The sequence below is a fragment of the Eschrichtius robustus genome, chromosome 1 (assembly GCF_028021215.1).
Source record: "Eschrichtius robustus isolate mEscRob2 chromosome 1, mEscRob2.pri, whole genome shotgun sequence".
Taxonomy (NCBI): Eukaryota; Metazoa; Chordata; class Mammalia; order Artiodactyla; family Eschrichtiidae; genus Eschrichtius; species Eschrichtius robustus.
In genome coordinates this window covers 1,688,220-1,702,561 of record NC_090824.1, presented here as the reverse complement: position 1 = coordinate 1,702,561, position 14,342 = coordinate 1,688,220, and positions in this window count along the sequence as shown.

Below are 14,342 nucleotides of genomic sequence, written 5' to 3'. Positions count from 1 at the left end.
CAGTGTCAGTGCCTTACCAGAGGCCCCGCTGGGGCTGAAATCAGGTGTTTGGACCCACGGCCTGAACCGGAAGCAGTCCGTGCGGCGACAAGGGCATGCCCTTGGGCCTGGGCTGGCCCGAGGCCTCCCTCCCCCACCCCCGCCCCGCCCCCCGCCCTGCTGGCCATGAGGAGCCTCCCCGCTCCAGGTCCCCCACCACCTTGGCCCCTCTCTAACTGCCCCCAGAAGGACCGCCTTCAATCTGTCCATCTGGCCCCTGAGCTGGGGGCTCAGGAAGCCGCTGGGCCCAGCCTGAGGGCAAGGGTGACCCCACAGAGCTCTCCCTTGCACCCACCATGCAGCCTCTCCCAGAGGCGCTGGGTCGGGGGCGGCTCCGCCCGCACCCCCAGGCTTCTCAGCCCGGTTCCCAGGCCCGGGCTGGCAGCCTTCCAGATCTTGCCCAGACACGGGTGTGCCTGGGCCTTGCACAAACAGGTGACACCACACGAGTGTGGTGGGGCCCCATACCCTGACGACAGCCCAGTGAGCGGGGGGCCTGCGGGGAAGAGGGGCCCTGGGGCTCCAGAGCCGGAGGCCCTGCAGTTGCCGGTGGGCCGGGACCCTCAGAAGGCCAGGGGGCGGCAGGACCGTTGGACAAGTACCTGGACAATTGGAGAGCGCCTTCCGCATCCCACGGCCGGTGCCCATCCCCACGTCCTCCGTGGCGCCCGGCACACAGCAGCTGACCAGACACAGACACCCGCTTTGGCTCTGCTTCCGAGGGACGGGGAACGGGATGGGGCAGAGCCTGTGCTCACGGCCACGCCACACTCAGCACGTCTCCCAGGCCCCGCGGAGCCCAGATTCTGAGAGCTGCGGTGCCTCAAGTTGCCCCACATGGGCCGTCCCTCCCAGAAAGCCTGCCAGTGGAGAAGTGCCCACTGGAGCCCGGTGTCCCTGGGGGAGAGCACTCGCTGCGCTGGCGTTCCCCCAAGTGGGTCATCGAGGGCAGGGGAGAGGCTTCTGCCAGCGGGGCAGATGTGGGGAGCTCCCCTCCAGGCCCCCTGTTCTCAGGCCCCTCCACACACTTGGGGGATGCAGAGCCCTACAATGAGCGGCTCCTGGACTGGGCAGGCGTCCCAGAAAGCTCTGGAAAGTCTCAGGCATCTGTTTGGAAAGTTCCCCAGGGCCATTCCTCAGAGAATGGCCAAGTCGCAGCAGGGGAGTAAAGGGCCGCCCTCCTCGCCCCCAGCGCCGCGCGAGGTGGGGGTAGCCCCGGGGATAACAAAGTTGAAGGGTCACCTGCCAGGCGCTAGCTTCCATCCCGCGATGCCCCCGAATGGGCACTGGCCCATCTTCCTTCCCACTTTACAGCTGAAGAAACTAAGGCCCAGGCCTGTGCTCAGGGTCCCAGGCAGGCACGTGGCAGAGCTGGGCTACCAGCCCGCCTGGCACTGCACCAGCCCCCTCACCTCTTGAAGGTAGTGCCACCGGGAGAGGTCGCCGGGCTGGTGGGAGACGCGGGAGTGAGGCAAGGCTCGGCGAGGGCGGGGTACACGTGCAAGGCGCCCGGAGCCCCTCGGGGTCTTGGAGGGGCCGGAGCTGCGTGGCTCGCACCCGGTGATTTCACTTGGGGTGGCGCTCCGGCTCCCAACGGCCCATCTCCTGTCGCTGGGATCCCAGGGTTATCACTGGGAAACATCTCTCATTTAGGCCGTTATCCACGTTTACCCAGTGTCTTCCGTCCTAAGATCAGATTTCTCAGTCAGGGCCGCCCTCACCCCAGTTACAGGTCACACCTCAATGCCTCCTGCTGCAAGTGGGGGCCCCAGGCGCTGGTACTGGTCACCTCTTCCTCTCCACTCTTACCAGTCCCCTCTGGCGCCGGCGACAGTGGCAGTGTGGAGGGAGGGGTCTGCCCCGGCCTGGGCTGCACCAGGGCCGAGAACAGGGGACAGGAGAGGTGGGGTCTTTCCGCCCATGCGGTGACGGGGGGCAGGAGCTCCCAAGCTCACTGCTGCCTTGGTCACACACCTCTGTGCCCCCTCCCCCCAGTTCCTGCCCCCACACACTGCCACTCAGGCCAGTGGACTCAGCAGAGACGTGGGGTGTAGAGTCCCAGCTCCACCATGGAGCGCTGTGTGACCTCTGAGAAGTCACTGCCTCTCTCTGAGCCTCAGTTTCCCCAACTGCAAATGGAAACGATGAAACCTTTGCTACTCACTCTACTGGGTGGTGGTGCAGGTAAACCACACACAGCACGTGTGACAAGGTCTAGAGGGTCCGTCACAACTCGGTGGCTGCATCCCGGCCTGGGACCAGCCTGGGTTCCCGAGCCCAGAGGACACTGGGGTGCAGCTGGCGGCACGGCCTTGTGTGGCCACCCCGGACTTAGCCAAACGATGGTGACCGCCGCCCACCCACCCCCAGGCTGCACCAGTGGCTCAGGGTGTGGGCTGAGGACTTTAGGGGTCACCTCCCTCCAAATTTTCTCTTTCCTAAAGCTTGGACTCCGCCATTAGCCCCCAGTGGGCAGCTCTGCTGCCCCAACACGTCCAGGTGACTAAAGCGGGCAGGCCGGGGCGCATGGGGCTGCGGGGTGCCGGCCCAGGGCTCTTGCCGGGCGTGGAGGGGACGCGGACAGGAATGTCGTGCCCTGGCTCCCCTGCCGCCCAGGGTGGGGAGTGTGGGCGCAGGATGGGGCTTCCAGCGTGGGCTCTGAGGAGGGGTCCGGGCTGCCCTCCTTACCCTCTGGGAGGAGACAGGGTCTGAGAACCAGAAACCTGCCGGCGCCTCCTCACCCTCCCTCTAGTTTCACTTTCCATTTGTTCCCCTCCTCCCCTCTCCCATGAAGTTCCCTTTGAAGTGAGACGGGACACGGATGGGCGTGTCCAGCCGGCCCTCCCGCCACCCATGGACGGTACGCGGGTCCCGGGCTTCTGCCGGCTCCGGTCCTCACCTGGGCACCAACTCGGCCGCCGTCCCCACCTCCCCGCAGTGAGCCCGGGCGCCCCGGGTCCCTGGCGGGACGGTGCGGGTATGGTCCCCGGGCTCGGAGCGTGGACCCCAGGGGCGCCGGGGGCGGCGGGCCGGGCGGGGCCGGGAGGCCGGTGAGTCAGGGCCACCCCCGCGTGGGCGCGCCGAGCAGGTACCCGGGCCGCGGACGACCGGCCGCGCGACCTGCCGGCCCGGGAGCCGCCCCGCCCGGAAAAACCGGTCGGGCCGGCGCGGCGCGGGCGCATTCCGGCGGCGGGGGAGGGCGGCCACCCGCTTAAAAGGCGCCGAGGCGCTGGCCGCCGCCGCACGGACGCACCGCCGGGCATCGCGGGGCCTTGGGCGGAGGGGACGCGCCGCCGGGACGGCTGGGCTCGCGGGGGCTCGTCGGGCGCGGTCGGGCGGGCGGGGCTGGGTCCGGCGGCCGCGCTCCCGCTGCGTGTCCGGGCGTCGGGGCGCGCGGCCGGGGTCCCGGGCGGCGGGGCTCTTCTCTCCACAGCGCGGCGGACGCGGATCGCGCGCTGGGTTCAGTGGTTCTTAACAGTTCAACAGTTCTGTAGCGCAATTGTGAAATGTTTAGGACCACTAGACCCGGCGGGCCTGCACGCAGCGACAGTAATGGAGCGGCCCACGCGCGGCCCGGGAGCAGGGCCGGGGCGGGGGCGCCTGGAAGGGGCCCTCGGACCCTGCGCCGCGCACCCCAGGCCGGCCCGGGCCCTCCGTACCTCGCCCGGCAGACCCCGAGGCCGGGCCTGGGGCCGAGCGCAGCGGAAGGCGGCGGGGCGTGATGGCGCCGAGCGCTGGGAAGCGCTGGGAAGGGCTGGGAAGCCCTGGGAAAGGCTGGGAAGCGCTGGGAAGCCCTGGGAAAGGCTGGGAAGCCCTGGGAAGCCCTGGGAAGGGCTGGGGTTCGGGCGCGCCGGACCCACGCTCCCGGCGCGCTGCCTGCGCGGAGACGCCACTGCTGTCCTCCTGCAGCCCGAGCACACCCCCCAGCCCCCCGCCCCTTGAAACTCCGTCGGCTTCCCAGCCGGGCCCTGGCGGTGCCCACGCGGGGTGAAGGAGCTCTCCTAGCCCCCGGCCTCCCGGTCCTGGTGACGCGGCGGCCGCGCCCTCCGGGGCGGGAGTGGGTCGTGGGCTCGCTGGGGGAGAGCTGGAGCCTTCGCTTCGCAGAGGGCGCGTGCGGGGCGATTGCAGGGGCCCAGTGAGAGCGTGTGGAATGAATGAAGGACCCCCAGGGCCAGAAACGTGGCTTGGGAGGAAGTTGGGAGACCACGCCCCGGGTAGGGGAACAGGCCCGCGGACTCGGTGGGCCGGACCGCCTTGGCCAGGGCGTCCCCTCTGCAGTGCGTCCTGGGAGCACGCGCCCGATAGGTCCCGTGGGAGCCGCGGGAGCCCGCGTATCTCTGGGAGGGGCTGGCCCCGGGAGGGGCTCAGCAAAGTGTCACCCCATTCCCACCTCCCGCCAGGGCGAGGCGTCCCTCCCGGAGGATGAGACCGACCTGCCCGGGAGCCTGCCTGGCCCGCGGGTCTGGCGCCACCCTCTGGGGAGGGAAGGTCCCTGCCTCCTTGGCCCCGGGTGTAGGGGAGCCGAAGGGCAGCCTGGATGGTGGGTCGGACAGGCCTGGGTTTGAGGCCCACCGGAGGCGCGCGGACCAGCCGGATGGCTTTGGGCCAGTCACCAGCTCGTGAGTGTGGTGGTGGTGGTTCGGGGGGTGGGAGGGGCGGATGCCAGGCCCCTACAGGGTGGGTGTGAGGACAGAAGACGTGGTGTGGAGGGAGAGAGGTGGCCGCAGAAGGATGTGGCCCCAGCCCAGGCTGTGGGCCCTCTGGCTGCCTGGGGGAGGGGGTCGTGTTCCCGGCGTGAGGGTCCACCTGCCAGCCAGTACTTTCCCCTTTTGCTCAGTAAACTCCACTGCAGCCGCCTCTCGGGAGCACAGCAGGGCCAGGCCGGGTCCGCGGTGCTCTGAGGGGCCCGGAGGGTCTCAGCAAGGATGCTGACGCTGTCTCCTGACCACCAGTGGCAGCTTCATTCGACAGTGTTCTTCCTGCGCCGCCTGCTGTGCCCCCAGCAGCCCAGAGGCAGGGGCTCCCCTGCTGGGGTCCAGGTGAGGGGTCATGGGGTGTTACCTAGTCTGTGGTCTGGAATCATTTTGTGCGATGTGAATATATACATTACAGACTGATGAAAATAAACATATGTTCTAAAGCATCATCGTGTCCTGGGGCTGGCTGTCCTTTCTCCCCCAGGCCTCGTTGTGGTCTCTTCTTCTTCCTTCCAACCCCAGAGGAAGAGAAATGAGGACAGTTGTGTAGGGGGGTGGCCAGGTCCTCACCTGGCCTGGCTGCCAGCCTCTGCCTTGCCTCTGGCCCCGTGGCCTCCCAGCAAGCCCCAAGCCCCAACCAGCTTTCTCTTAGTTGGGGAAGGGACACCTCCTGAAACCTTCTCCCACCTCCCTGACCCAGGCCCCTGGGGCCCTCCCCACCCCCTTCTGTTCTGAGCTGCTGCCTTGAGGAGCCGGGCTGGGGAGACGGCTTGGTCCCGGGGCCCCAATTTCAGGCGGCTCCACCCGCTTCCAGCCTCACCCCATACTGGCGCCTGGCTGGCTGCTACCGTGCCCAGCCTGGCTGGGCTCTGGTCACCGGGAGGGGCAAGGTTGGAGGGCTTAGGGGCTGAAGTGATGGAGGACCCTCCTCGGCCGTACCCAGCCCCCTCCCCCATCCTGGCACGGACTGAGAGTCAGTCGTGGTTACAAGCCTTGCCGCCCATAAGCAAGTGACCGTGGCAATTCCCGCCTCTCAGAGAGCCCATTGCTTCCTCTGGCAGCGGGGCTGGTAGTGCCCATCTCGCGGGGCTCGCTGCAGGGCCACTCCCAGAGCGCTGATGTGGGGCAGAGCTAGAGCTTATCGCAGGGACGGTAATACCTCGTGGGGGAGGGCCGGTGGGGGGAAGACCCCAGGTAGCAATGGGGTGGGGCCTCACCCCACGCCCCCTCGGTCCCTGGGGCTTTCTGTGACAAGCCCTGTCTCTCCTGACATACGTTGCCCCCTGCCCCTGCCCCCCGACACCTCCCCTCTCTCTGGCAGATGATACTCAGGGCCCCAGTACCCATTCTCGTTAGCAATGGAAGCCCCTCGTGTCCACTGGGCACTTGGCCCCCTGGGCTGCTAGTGTGGGGCTCTGGGCTGCCTCTACTTCCTCTTTCCCCTTTCCGCGTGGAACCAGGCCACTGTGGTGCTAAGCCCGCCCTGGCCTTGCAGACAGAGGGCCACCCTGGGCCATGGCAGAGCCTCCCTGGATGAGGCTGACCAACTCATCAAGGTTTGCCTGGGACTTTCAGGTTTTAACACTAGAAATCTCATGTTCTGGGCACCGTCTTTGTCCAGGGCAAACTGGGACAGCTGGTCACCCCACCCTGGACCAGTTCGGGGGATCCGCCACCCTGGTTCCTGGGACCACTTACCAGCTTGTCTTTTCCACAAGAGAAATTAACCTTCTGTCTTTTTAAAGCCACTGTTATTTTGGTCTCTATTAAAGTAGCTAAACCAGTCTTCTGAGCGAGTGGTCTCCAGCTTTGCCATGTGGCTGTCACCGGGAGGGCTGGTGAAGATCACCAGGCCCAGGCTCAGAGGAGCAGGATGGCAGGGAACCTGCGCCTTGGCCAGGTTCCCAGGTGATTCTGATCGAGGCCCGAGGCTGGGAACCACTGTCTTAAGTAGTAGATCTCAGCAAGAGAAAAGAATTGGAGGAATGAGGGTAGACAGACCCCCGAACCTGCGGCTTGTGGAGATGTCCCAAGCCTCTAATCCCCAGGGGAGCAAGAGCCCAGAACAGACACTGCCTGTCAGTCCCTCTGTCCCCAGCATCCCTGCCTGAGTCCCTACTGCACGGGCAACCTGCTGGGGGCTCCCCCCAGGCTACAGCGAGTCTAACTCCAAGTGCCTCTGAGGTTGAGAATCTTCATAGAGGAGGGGGGACAGATGACAGTTCCCTACTTCCTCCACACCCTCGGTGACTTTGTGAGTGTCCACTGTGATGGGCTCTCTGAGCATCTGCTGTGGTTCTTAAAGACTGCAGGGCACACAGATGGGAGGGGACGTGTCCAAGAGAGCTTTCCTCAAGCCCTCCAGTCGTTGGGGATCACTCTTTTTTTTTTTTTTTTGGAAGTCTTATTTTATTTTATTTTTTAATCATAACTCATCTAAAAAAATAGCTCTGAAATTGCAGTGGATACTATTGAATACACATAGTTGATGACTTTAATCAGATATTCTTTTTTTTTTTAACATCTTTGTTGGAGTATAATTGCTTTACAATGGTGTGTTAGTTTCTGCTTTATAACAAAGTGAATCAGCTATACATATACATATATCCCCATATCTCCTCCCTCTTGCATCTCCCTTCCACCCTCCCTATCCCACCCCTCTAGGTGGTCACAAAGCACCGAGCTGATCTCCCTGTGCTATGCGGCTGCTTCCCACTAGCTATCTATTTTACCTTTGTTAGTGTGTATATGCCCATGCCACTCTCTCACTTCGTCCCAGCTTACCCTTCCCCCTCCCCGTCTCCTCAAGCCCCTTCTCTATATCTCTGTCTTTATTCCTGTCCTGCCCCTGGGTTCATCAAAACCATTTCTTTTTTTTTAGATTCCATATATATATGTGCTAGCATACAGTATTTGTTTTTCTCTTTCTGACTTACTTCACTCTGTATGACAGACTCTAGGTCCATCCACCTCACTACAAATAACTCAATTTCGTTGCTTTTTATGGCTGAGTAGTAGTCCACTGTATATGGAGATCACCCTTGTCTTTATTTTTTCAGTGTCTAGAGGTGTAATTAACATATAGTAAAATGTACAATGTATGTTTAAAGTGTACAATCTGATGACTTTTGCCATATGCATACATCCATGAAACCATCTCCATTATCAAAGTAAGGAGCAGATCCACCACCCAACGGGGTTAATCTGGCCCTTTGCGATTACTTCCTCCCTTCCCCAACAACCCCCCACCCCTGACCCGAAGTTTTCTTTCTTGGAAGGTTTTCAAATGCACATTCAATATCTTTAATGGATATAGGACTACTTGGTTTATCTATTTCTTCTCAGGGGAGTTTTATCAGTTTGTATCTTTCAAGGAATTTGTTTATTTAATCTAAGTTGTCAGATTTATTGGTATAAAGTTATTCATGATATTCCATTATTATTCGTTTGGCATCTGTAGAATCTGTACAATGTCCCATCTCACATTCTCTTATTTTTTCAAAATTGTATTTATTTATTTATCTGCCCAGCATACGGGATCTTAGTTCCCTGACCAGGGATTGAACCCGTGCCCCCCTGCAGTGGCTTATACTTGGAGTCTTAACTGCTGGACCACCAGGGAAGTCCCCTCCCCTTCTTTTTTTTTTTATAAACCCAAACTCCCTGATGGTTTTCAGGGAAGATTTTTTTTTTTTTAAGATTTTTAAATTTATTATTTATTTTATTTAGTTTTGGCTGTGTCAGGTCTTAGTTGCGGCACCAGGATCTTCACTGAGGCATGAGGGATCTTTTGTTGTGGCATGCAGGCTTCTCTCTAGCTGTGGCGTGCAGTTTCCAGGGCTCATGGGCTCTGTAGTTGTGGCACGTGGGCTCTCTTGTTGAGGTGCACAAGCTCAGTAGTTGTGGCACACGGGCTTAGTTGCCCCACAGCATGTGGGATCTTAGTTCCCTGACCAGGGATCGAACCTGTGTCCCCTGCATTGTAAGGTGGATTCTTTACCACTGGACCACTAGGGAAGTCCCCCCTCCCATTCTTAATATTGATGATTTTGTGTTTTCTCAGCCTGGCTAGAGGTTTATCATTTTTATTGATCATCTGAAAGAACCCACTTTGAGTTTGATTAATGTTCTCTATTATTTTTCTGTTTTCTATTTAATTGATTTCCACTCTTTTATCTGTTATTTCCCTTCTTCTATTTACTTTAGGTTTTGTTTGTTCTGCTTTTCTAGCTTCTTAAGATGGTGTCTGTTAGGCCATTTGAGGTTGACCCAAAGCTCCCTGAAGCTCTGTTCATTGTTTTTTTTTTTTTTTTTTTAATATTTATTTATTGATTGATTGATTTGGCTGTGCCAGGTCTTAGTTGTGGCACGTGGGATCTTTGTTGCTGCGTTAGGGATCTCTAGTTGCGGCATGCGGGGATCTAGTTTCCTGACCAGGGATGGAACCCGGGCCCCCTGCATTGGGAGCATGGAGTCTTAACCACTGGACCACCAGGGGAGTCCCTCTGTTCATTGTTTACAGTTTTGTTTTCTCTGTGTTTCACTTTGGATAGTTTCTATTTCTAGCTAAATAATTGCTTCTTCTGCAGTGTCTAATTGGTATTAATTACATCAGTGTAATTGTTGTCCTGGACATTATATTTTCCATCTATGGAAGTTCGATTGGGTCTGTTTAATAGTGTCATCTCTGCTTAATGTATTTAAGCATTCCTAGATCTTCTTGAACTTAGTGAAATAGTTACAAAAATAGTTTTAACGTTCTTGTGAACTGATTTTATCATCTGCATCATTTCTGGGTCTGTTTCTTTGTGTGTGTGCGTGTGCGTGTGTGTGTGTGTGTGTGTGTGTGTTATTTATTAATTTATTTATTGAAGTATAGTTGATTTACAGTATTGTGTTCGTTTCAGGTGTACAGCAAAGGGATTCAGTTATGTGTGTGTGTGTATACATACATCTATCTATCTATCCATCTATCTATCTATTCTTTTTCAGATTCTTTTGCTTTATAGACATATTGATATTGAGGGACTTCCCTGGTGGTCCAGTGGTAAAGAATCTACCTTCTAATGCAGGGGACGCGGGTTCAATCCCTGGTCAAGGACCTAAGATCCCACATGCCACAGGGCAACTAAGCCCGCTCACCACAACTACTGAGCTCGTGAGCCTCAACGAGAGAGCCCGCGTACCGCAAACTACAGAGACCACGCGCTCTGGAACCCTCACGCCACAACTAGAGAAGAGAAAACCCACACGCCGCAACTAGAGAGAAGCCTGTGTGCTGCAATGAAAGATCAGGCATGCCTCAGCGAAGATCCCACATGCCGCAACTAAGACCTGATGCAGCCAAAAAAACCCAAAAAAACCCCACCAGAATTAAAAAAACCCCAAGATATTGAATATAGTTACCTGTGCTATACAGTAAATCTTGTTGTTTATCTATTCTATATATAGTAGCGTGTATCTGTTGATCCCAAACTCCTAATTTATCCCCCTTTTCCACTTTGATAACCGTAAGTTTGTTTTCTATGTCTGTGAGTCTGTTTCTGTTTTGTAAGTAAGTTCATTTGTATTATATTTTTAGATTCCACATTTAAGTGATATCATATGCTATTTCCATCTGACTTACCTCACTTAGTATGATAATCTCTAGGTCCATCCATGTTACTGCAGACAACATTGTTTCATTCTTTTTTATGGCTGAGTAGTATTCTGATATATATATATATATATATATATATATATATATATATATATATATATATATATATATATATATACACACACACACACACACACAGAGATATATCTCACATCTTCTTAATCTGGTCATCTGTTGATAGACACTTAGGTTGCTCCCATGTCTTGCCTATTGTGAATAGTGCTGCTATGAACAATGGGGTGCATGTATTTTTTCAAATTAGAGTTTTCATCTTTTCTGGGTATATGCCCGGGAGTAGGATTGCTCTATCATATGGTAATTCTATTTTTAGTTTTTAAAAGAACCTCCGTACTGTTCTCCACAGTGGCTGCACCAATTTACATTCCCACCAACAGTGTAGGAGGGTTCTCTGGGCCTGTTTCTGTTGACTGATTTTTCTCCTCATTTTGTGGTTTTCTGTTTCTTTGTGTGTCTGGTAATTTCTGATTGGCTGCCAAGCATTGTGGCTTTAAACGCTGCTGGGTGCTGGATAATTTTGTATCTTACAAACATTGTGAGCCTTGTCCCAGGATGTGGTTGAGCTACCTGCAGAGAGTTTGATCCTTTTGAGGACTGCTTTTAGCTTTGTTAAGCAGGAGCTGTTCAACATTTATTCTGTTGCCCCAACAATGAGGCAGCCCTCAAGTCCTCTACCCCACACCTTGCAAACGATGAGGCTTATTCCTTCTGGTCAGTGGGAACACACACCATTCCCAGCATGTTTAAAAATTTTTTTTAATTATGGGAAAATATACAATACATAAAATTTATTCTTTTAACCGTTTTTAAATGCACAGTCCTGTGGCATTAAGTACACTCACATTGCTGTGCAACCAACGCCACCATCCACCTCCAGAACTTTTTCTCATCTTGTGAAACTGAAACTCTGTCTCCATTAAATAATAGTTCCTCGTTCCCCTCCTCCCAGCCCTTGGAACCACCGTTCTACCTTCTGTCTTTAAAAAAAAAAAATTATTAATTTATTTGGCTACGCTGCATCTTAGTTGTAGCACGCAGGATCTTTGTTGTGGCACAAAGGATCTTTAGTTGCAGCATGCAGGATCTAGTTCCCCAACCAGGGATCAAACCTGGGTCCCCTGCGTTGGGAGCGCAGAGCCTTAACCACTGGACCACCAGGGAAGTCCATCCACTTTCTGTCTTTAAGAGTTAAGACAGTTACCTCAAATGAGCAGAGTCGTCCTGTATTTCCATCTTCTGTGACTGGCTAATTTCACTGAGCGAATGTCCTCAAGGCTCATCCATCCTGTGGCAGGTGTCAGGGTTTCCTGCCTTTTCAAGGCGCAGAGCAGTGTCCCACTGTGTGGAGGGACCACAGCTTGCTGACCCGTTCCTCTGTCAACGGACACTTGAGTTGCCTCCACCTCTGGGCTGCCGGGACTGATGCTGCCGTGGACGTGGCGTGTGCGCGTCTGTCTTGGTTCCCACGTGGTTGGAACGCAGGCAGCTTTCCTTCCGTTCCCTCCCGGTGGCTCCTTCTCTGGCCTTGGGGAACGTCCTTTCCTTCACGTGCTGACGGGCACCGGGCTAGAGACTCAAGGGGCCCCTTTGCCGGTCTCCAGAGCTGTGGTGGCTCTGGCAGCTCTTCTCTCTGAGACTCTGCCCTGCAGACTCGCGCAGCCTTGGCTTCCCCAGAGTCCCGACGGTGTGCCCTCTGCCCGGGGATGCCTGAGAGCTCCTCCTGGTGCCCCCTCCATGTGCTAAGGCCCGTCAGCTCTCCCTGGCCAGTGGGCTGGGCCAGCGCAGGCCCTGCCTCACCTGCTCCCCTCTCTCAGGGGTCCCTGTCCTGTCCTGCCTGAGAGCCTAGGTCTGTGAACGGTTGTTTCATCTATTTTGTCCCTTTTTGAATATTTCTGGTGGCAGTGTGAATCTGGTCCCTGCTGCTCTATCTTGGCTCAAAAAGCCCCCCCCCCGCCCTGTTACCCCAAGAACACTAGCTCAAACCTCCCCCTGCGGTCTGCTGATTCTCTGCCACGGTCCTTTCCCAGAAACGTTTCTGGCTTTCCCCAAGGGACGACAGTGTTGTTACAGACACACAGGGTGGGTCTCCAGCTCTCCTCTGGAGCTAGACCTCTCCTGGACTCCTCGTGCTTACCACCCCAGATGCCGGATTCTCCTGGGGGCTCAGATGTTCCACTGGCTCAGTGCTGGGGCATGGAGGCTCCGTCAGAGCCAACCTAAATCCACGTGTAGCTCTTCACACATACGCACAACTTCCCTGAGGGCCTGGCCTCAGCAGGAGTGGGTGGAGGTGGCCACCTCCAGAAGTGGTTCCCGGGGGTCTCTAAGTGGCAGACCCAGCTCAGTCGCGGCAGAGGGGACGCTCCAGGTACCTTGTCCCCCTCCCTCCAAGACTCAGCCTTCCTTTATCTCCAGGCCAAGTCCCCAGCGTGCCTGAAGAGTGTCTTGGGAAGATGACCCAGCACACAGGCCAAGGCGACACGCCATGGGCAAGGCGACACTTGGCCATACATTTTGCGAAGTCTGGCTTCTTTAGTCTTTGTTCCTCCTTTTACAAAACATTCAGATAAGGATTTAATTTTCCTTTGGAGTCACTTTGGTCTCAGACCGTGGGTGGTGGTATAAAGCACTCAACTGCTTTCGTTGTAATTTCCATTGGGATTTTTCTCTAGAGTTATTCAGAAGTATGTTTTCACTTTCATCTACATTTCTAAATTAAACAAATAATTTCTTTTAAAAGTGAACTTTATGCATTTATATAATTTAAAAAGTCAAATAATCATTATAAAACTTGTTAAGAAAAACAGGAGCTTCCTGCCCTATATATTCCTGCCCCAAGTTAGCATACTATGTCACAATTCCTTTCTGGTACAGCTTTTTAATTAAAAAAAATAATTGCCTCATTTTTTAATTTGCATAGTTATGATGGAAGTTTATATCCCTTCTAAATGTGTTCAAATACATTATGTAATCTATATCCTTCCTTCCCTCCCTCCCGCCCTCCCTCCTTTCCTCCCTCCCCTCCTCCCTCCCTCTCTTCCTTCCTTCCTTCCTTCCTTCTTTCTTTCCTTCTTTCTAAGGCTTCCCTGTACAGTGCTCTGAATGCCTGCTCCAATCTGGACCCTTAGGACTCAGCTGACACCTGTAAACCTCTGTTCACCACCCTGGAAATGCCCTTTATCTCTTTCCTGGGTTGGAGTCCCGTTTCCTTGATCCCATGTCCTCTTTTTCCTTGGTTTAGTTCTTTATTTGGGAGGAGCCCATCTGCCAGGAACTTGGAGAAAGGGAAAGATCAAAGGCCAAGTTTTTGTCTTTATTCTACTTTTCTACTCAGTTGATAATTTGGCTGGGTATAGAGTTCTAGATAGGGAATAATTTTTCCTCAGGGTTTTGGAAACTGCTCTATTCTCTTCTAGTTTCCATTGCTACTGTTGAGAAGTTGGAGGCCAATCTGCTTCTTGCTTGACATGTGGATTCCTCCCCCCATCGCAAGCTTTTAGTATCTTCTGTTTGTTCCTGGTGTTGTTTTGAGATTTCACAAAGATGTTGGTCTTTCTTTTTTTCTTTCTTTTTTTTTTTTTTATTGTGGAAGCCATTAAATCCTCAGTCCTTAGTTCTGGGATTTTTTTTTTTTTTTTCGTTATTTCCTTACCCTTATTTTTTCTGCTCTTTTTTCCTGCAACTACTATTATTCAGATATTGAACTTCTTACTCTAATCCTGTAATTTTTTTTCTTTCTCCTCCTCCCCTTATTTTTCTCTTTCTTTTTCTTCTACTTTCTGGGGGTATTTCCTTGACTTTACCTTTCATCCTTTTGAATTTTATTTCTGTTATCACAGTTTTATATTCCAAGTGCTTCTCTTATTGTTCTCTGAATTGCATCTGTACTTAAGTTCATGGAACACAACATCTTCTCTTCTTTCTTTGAG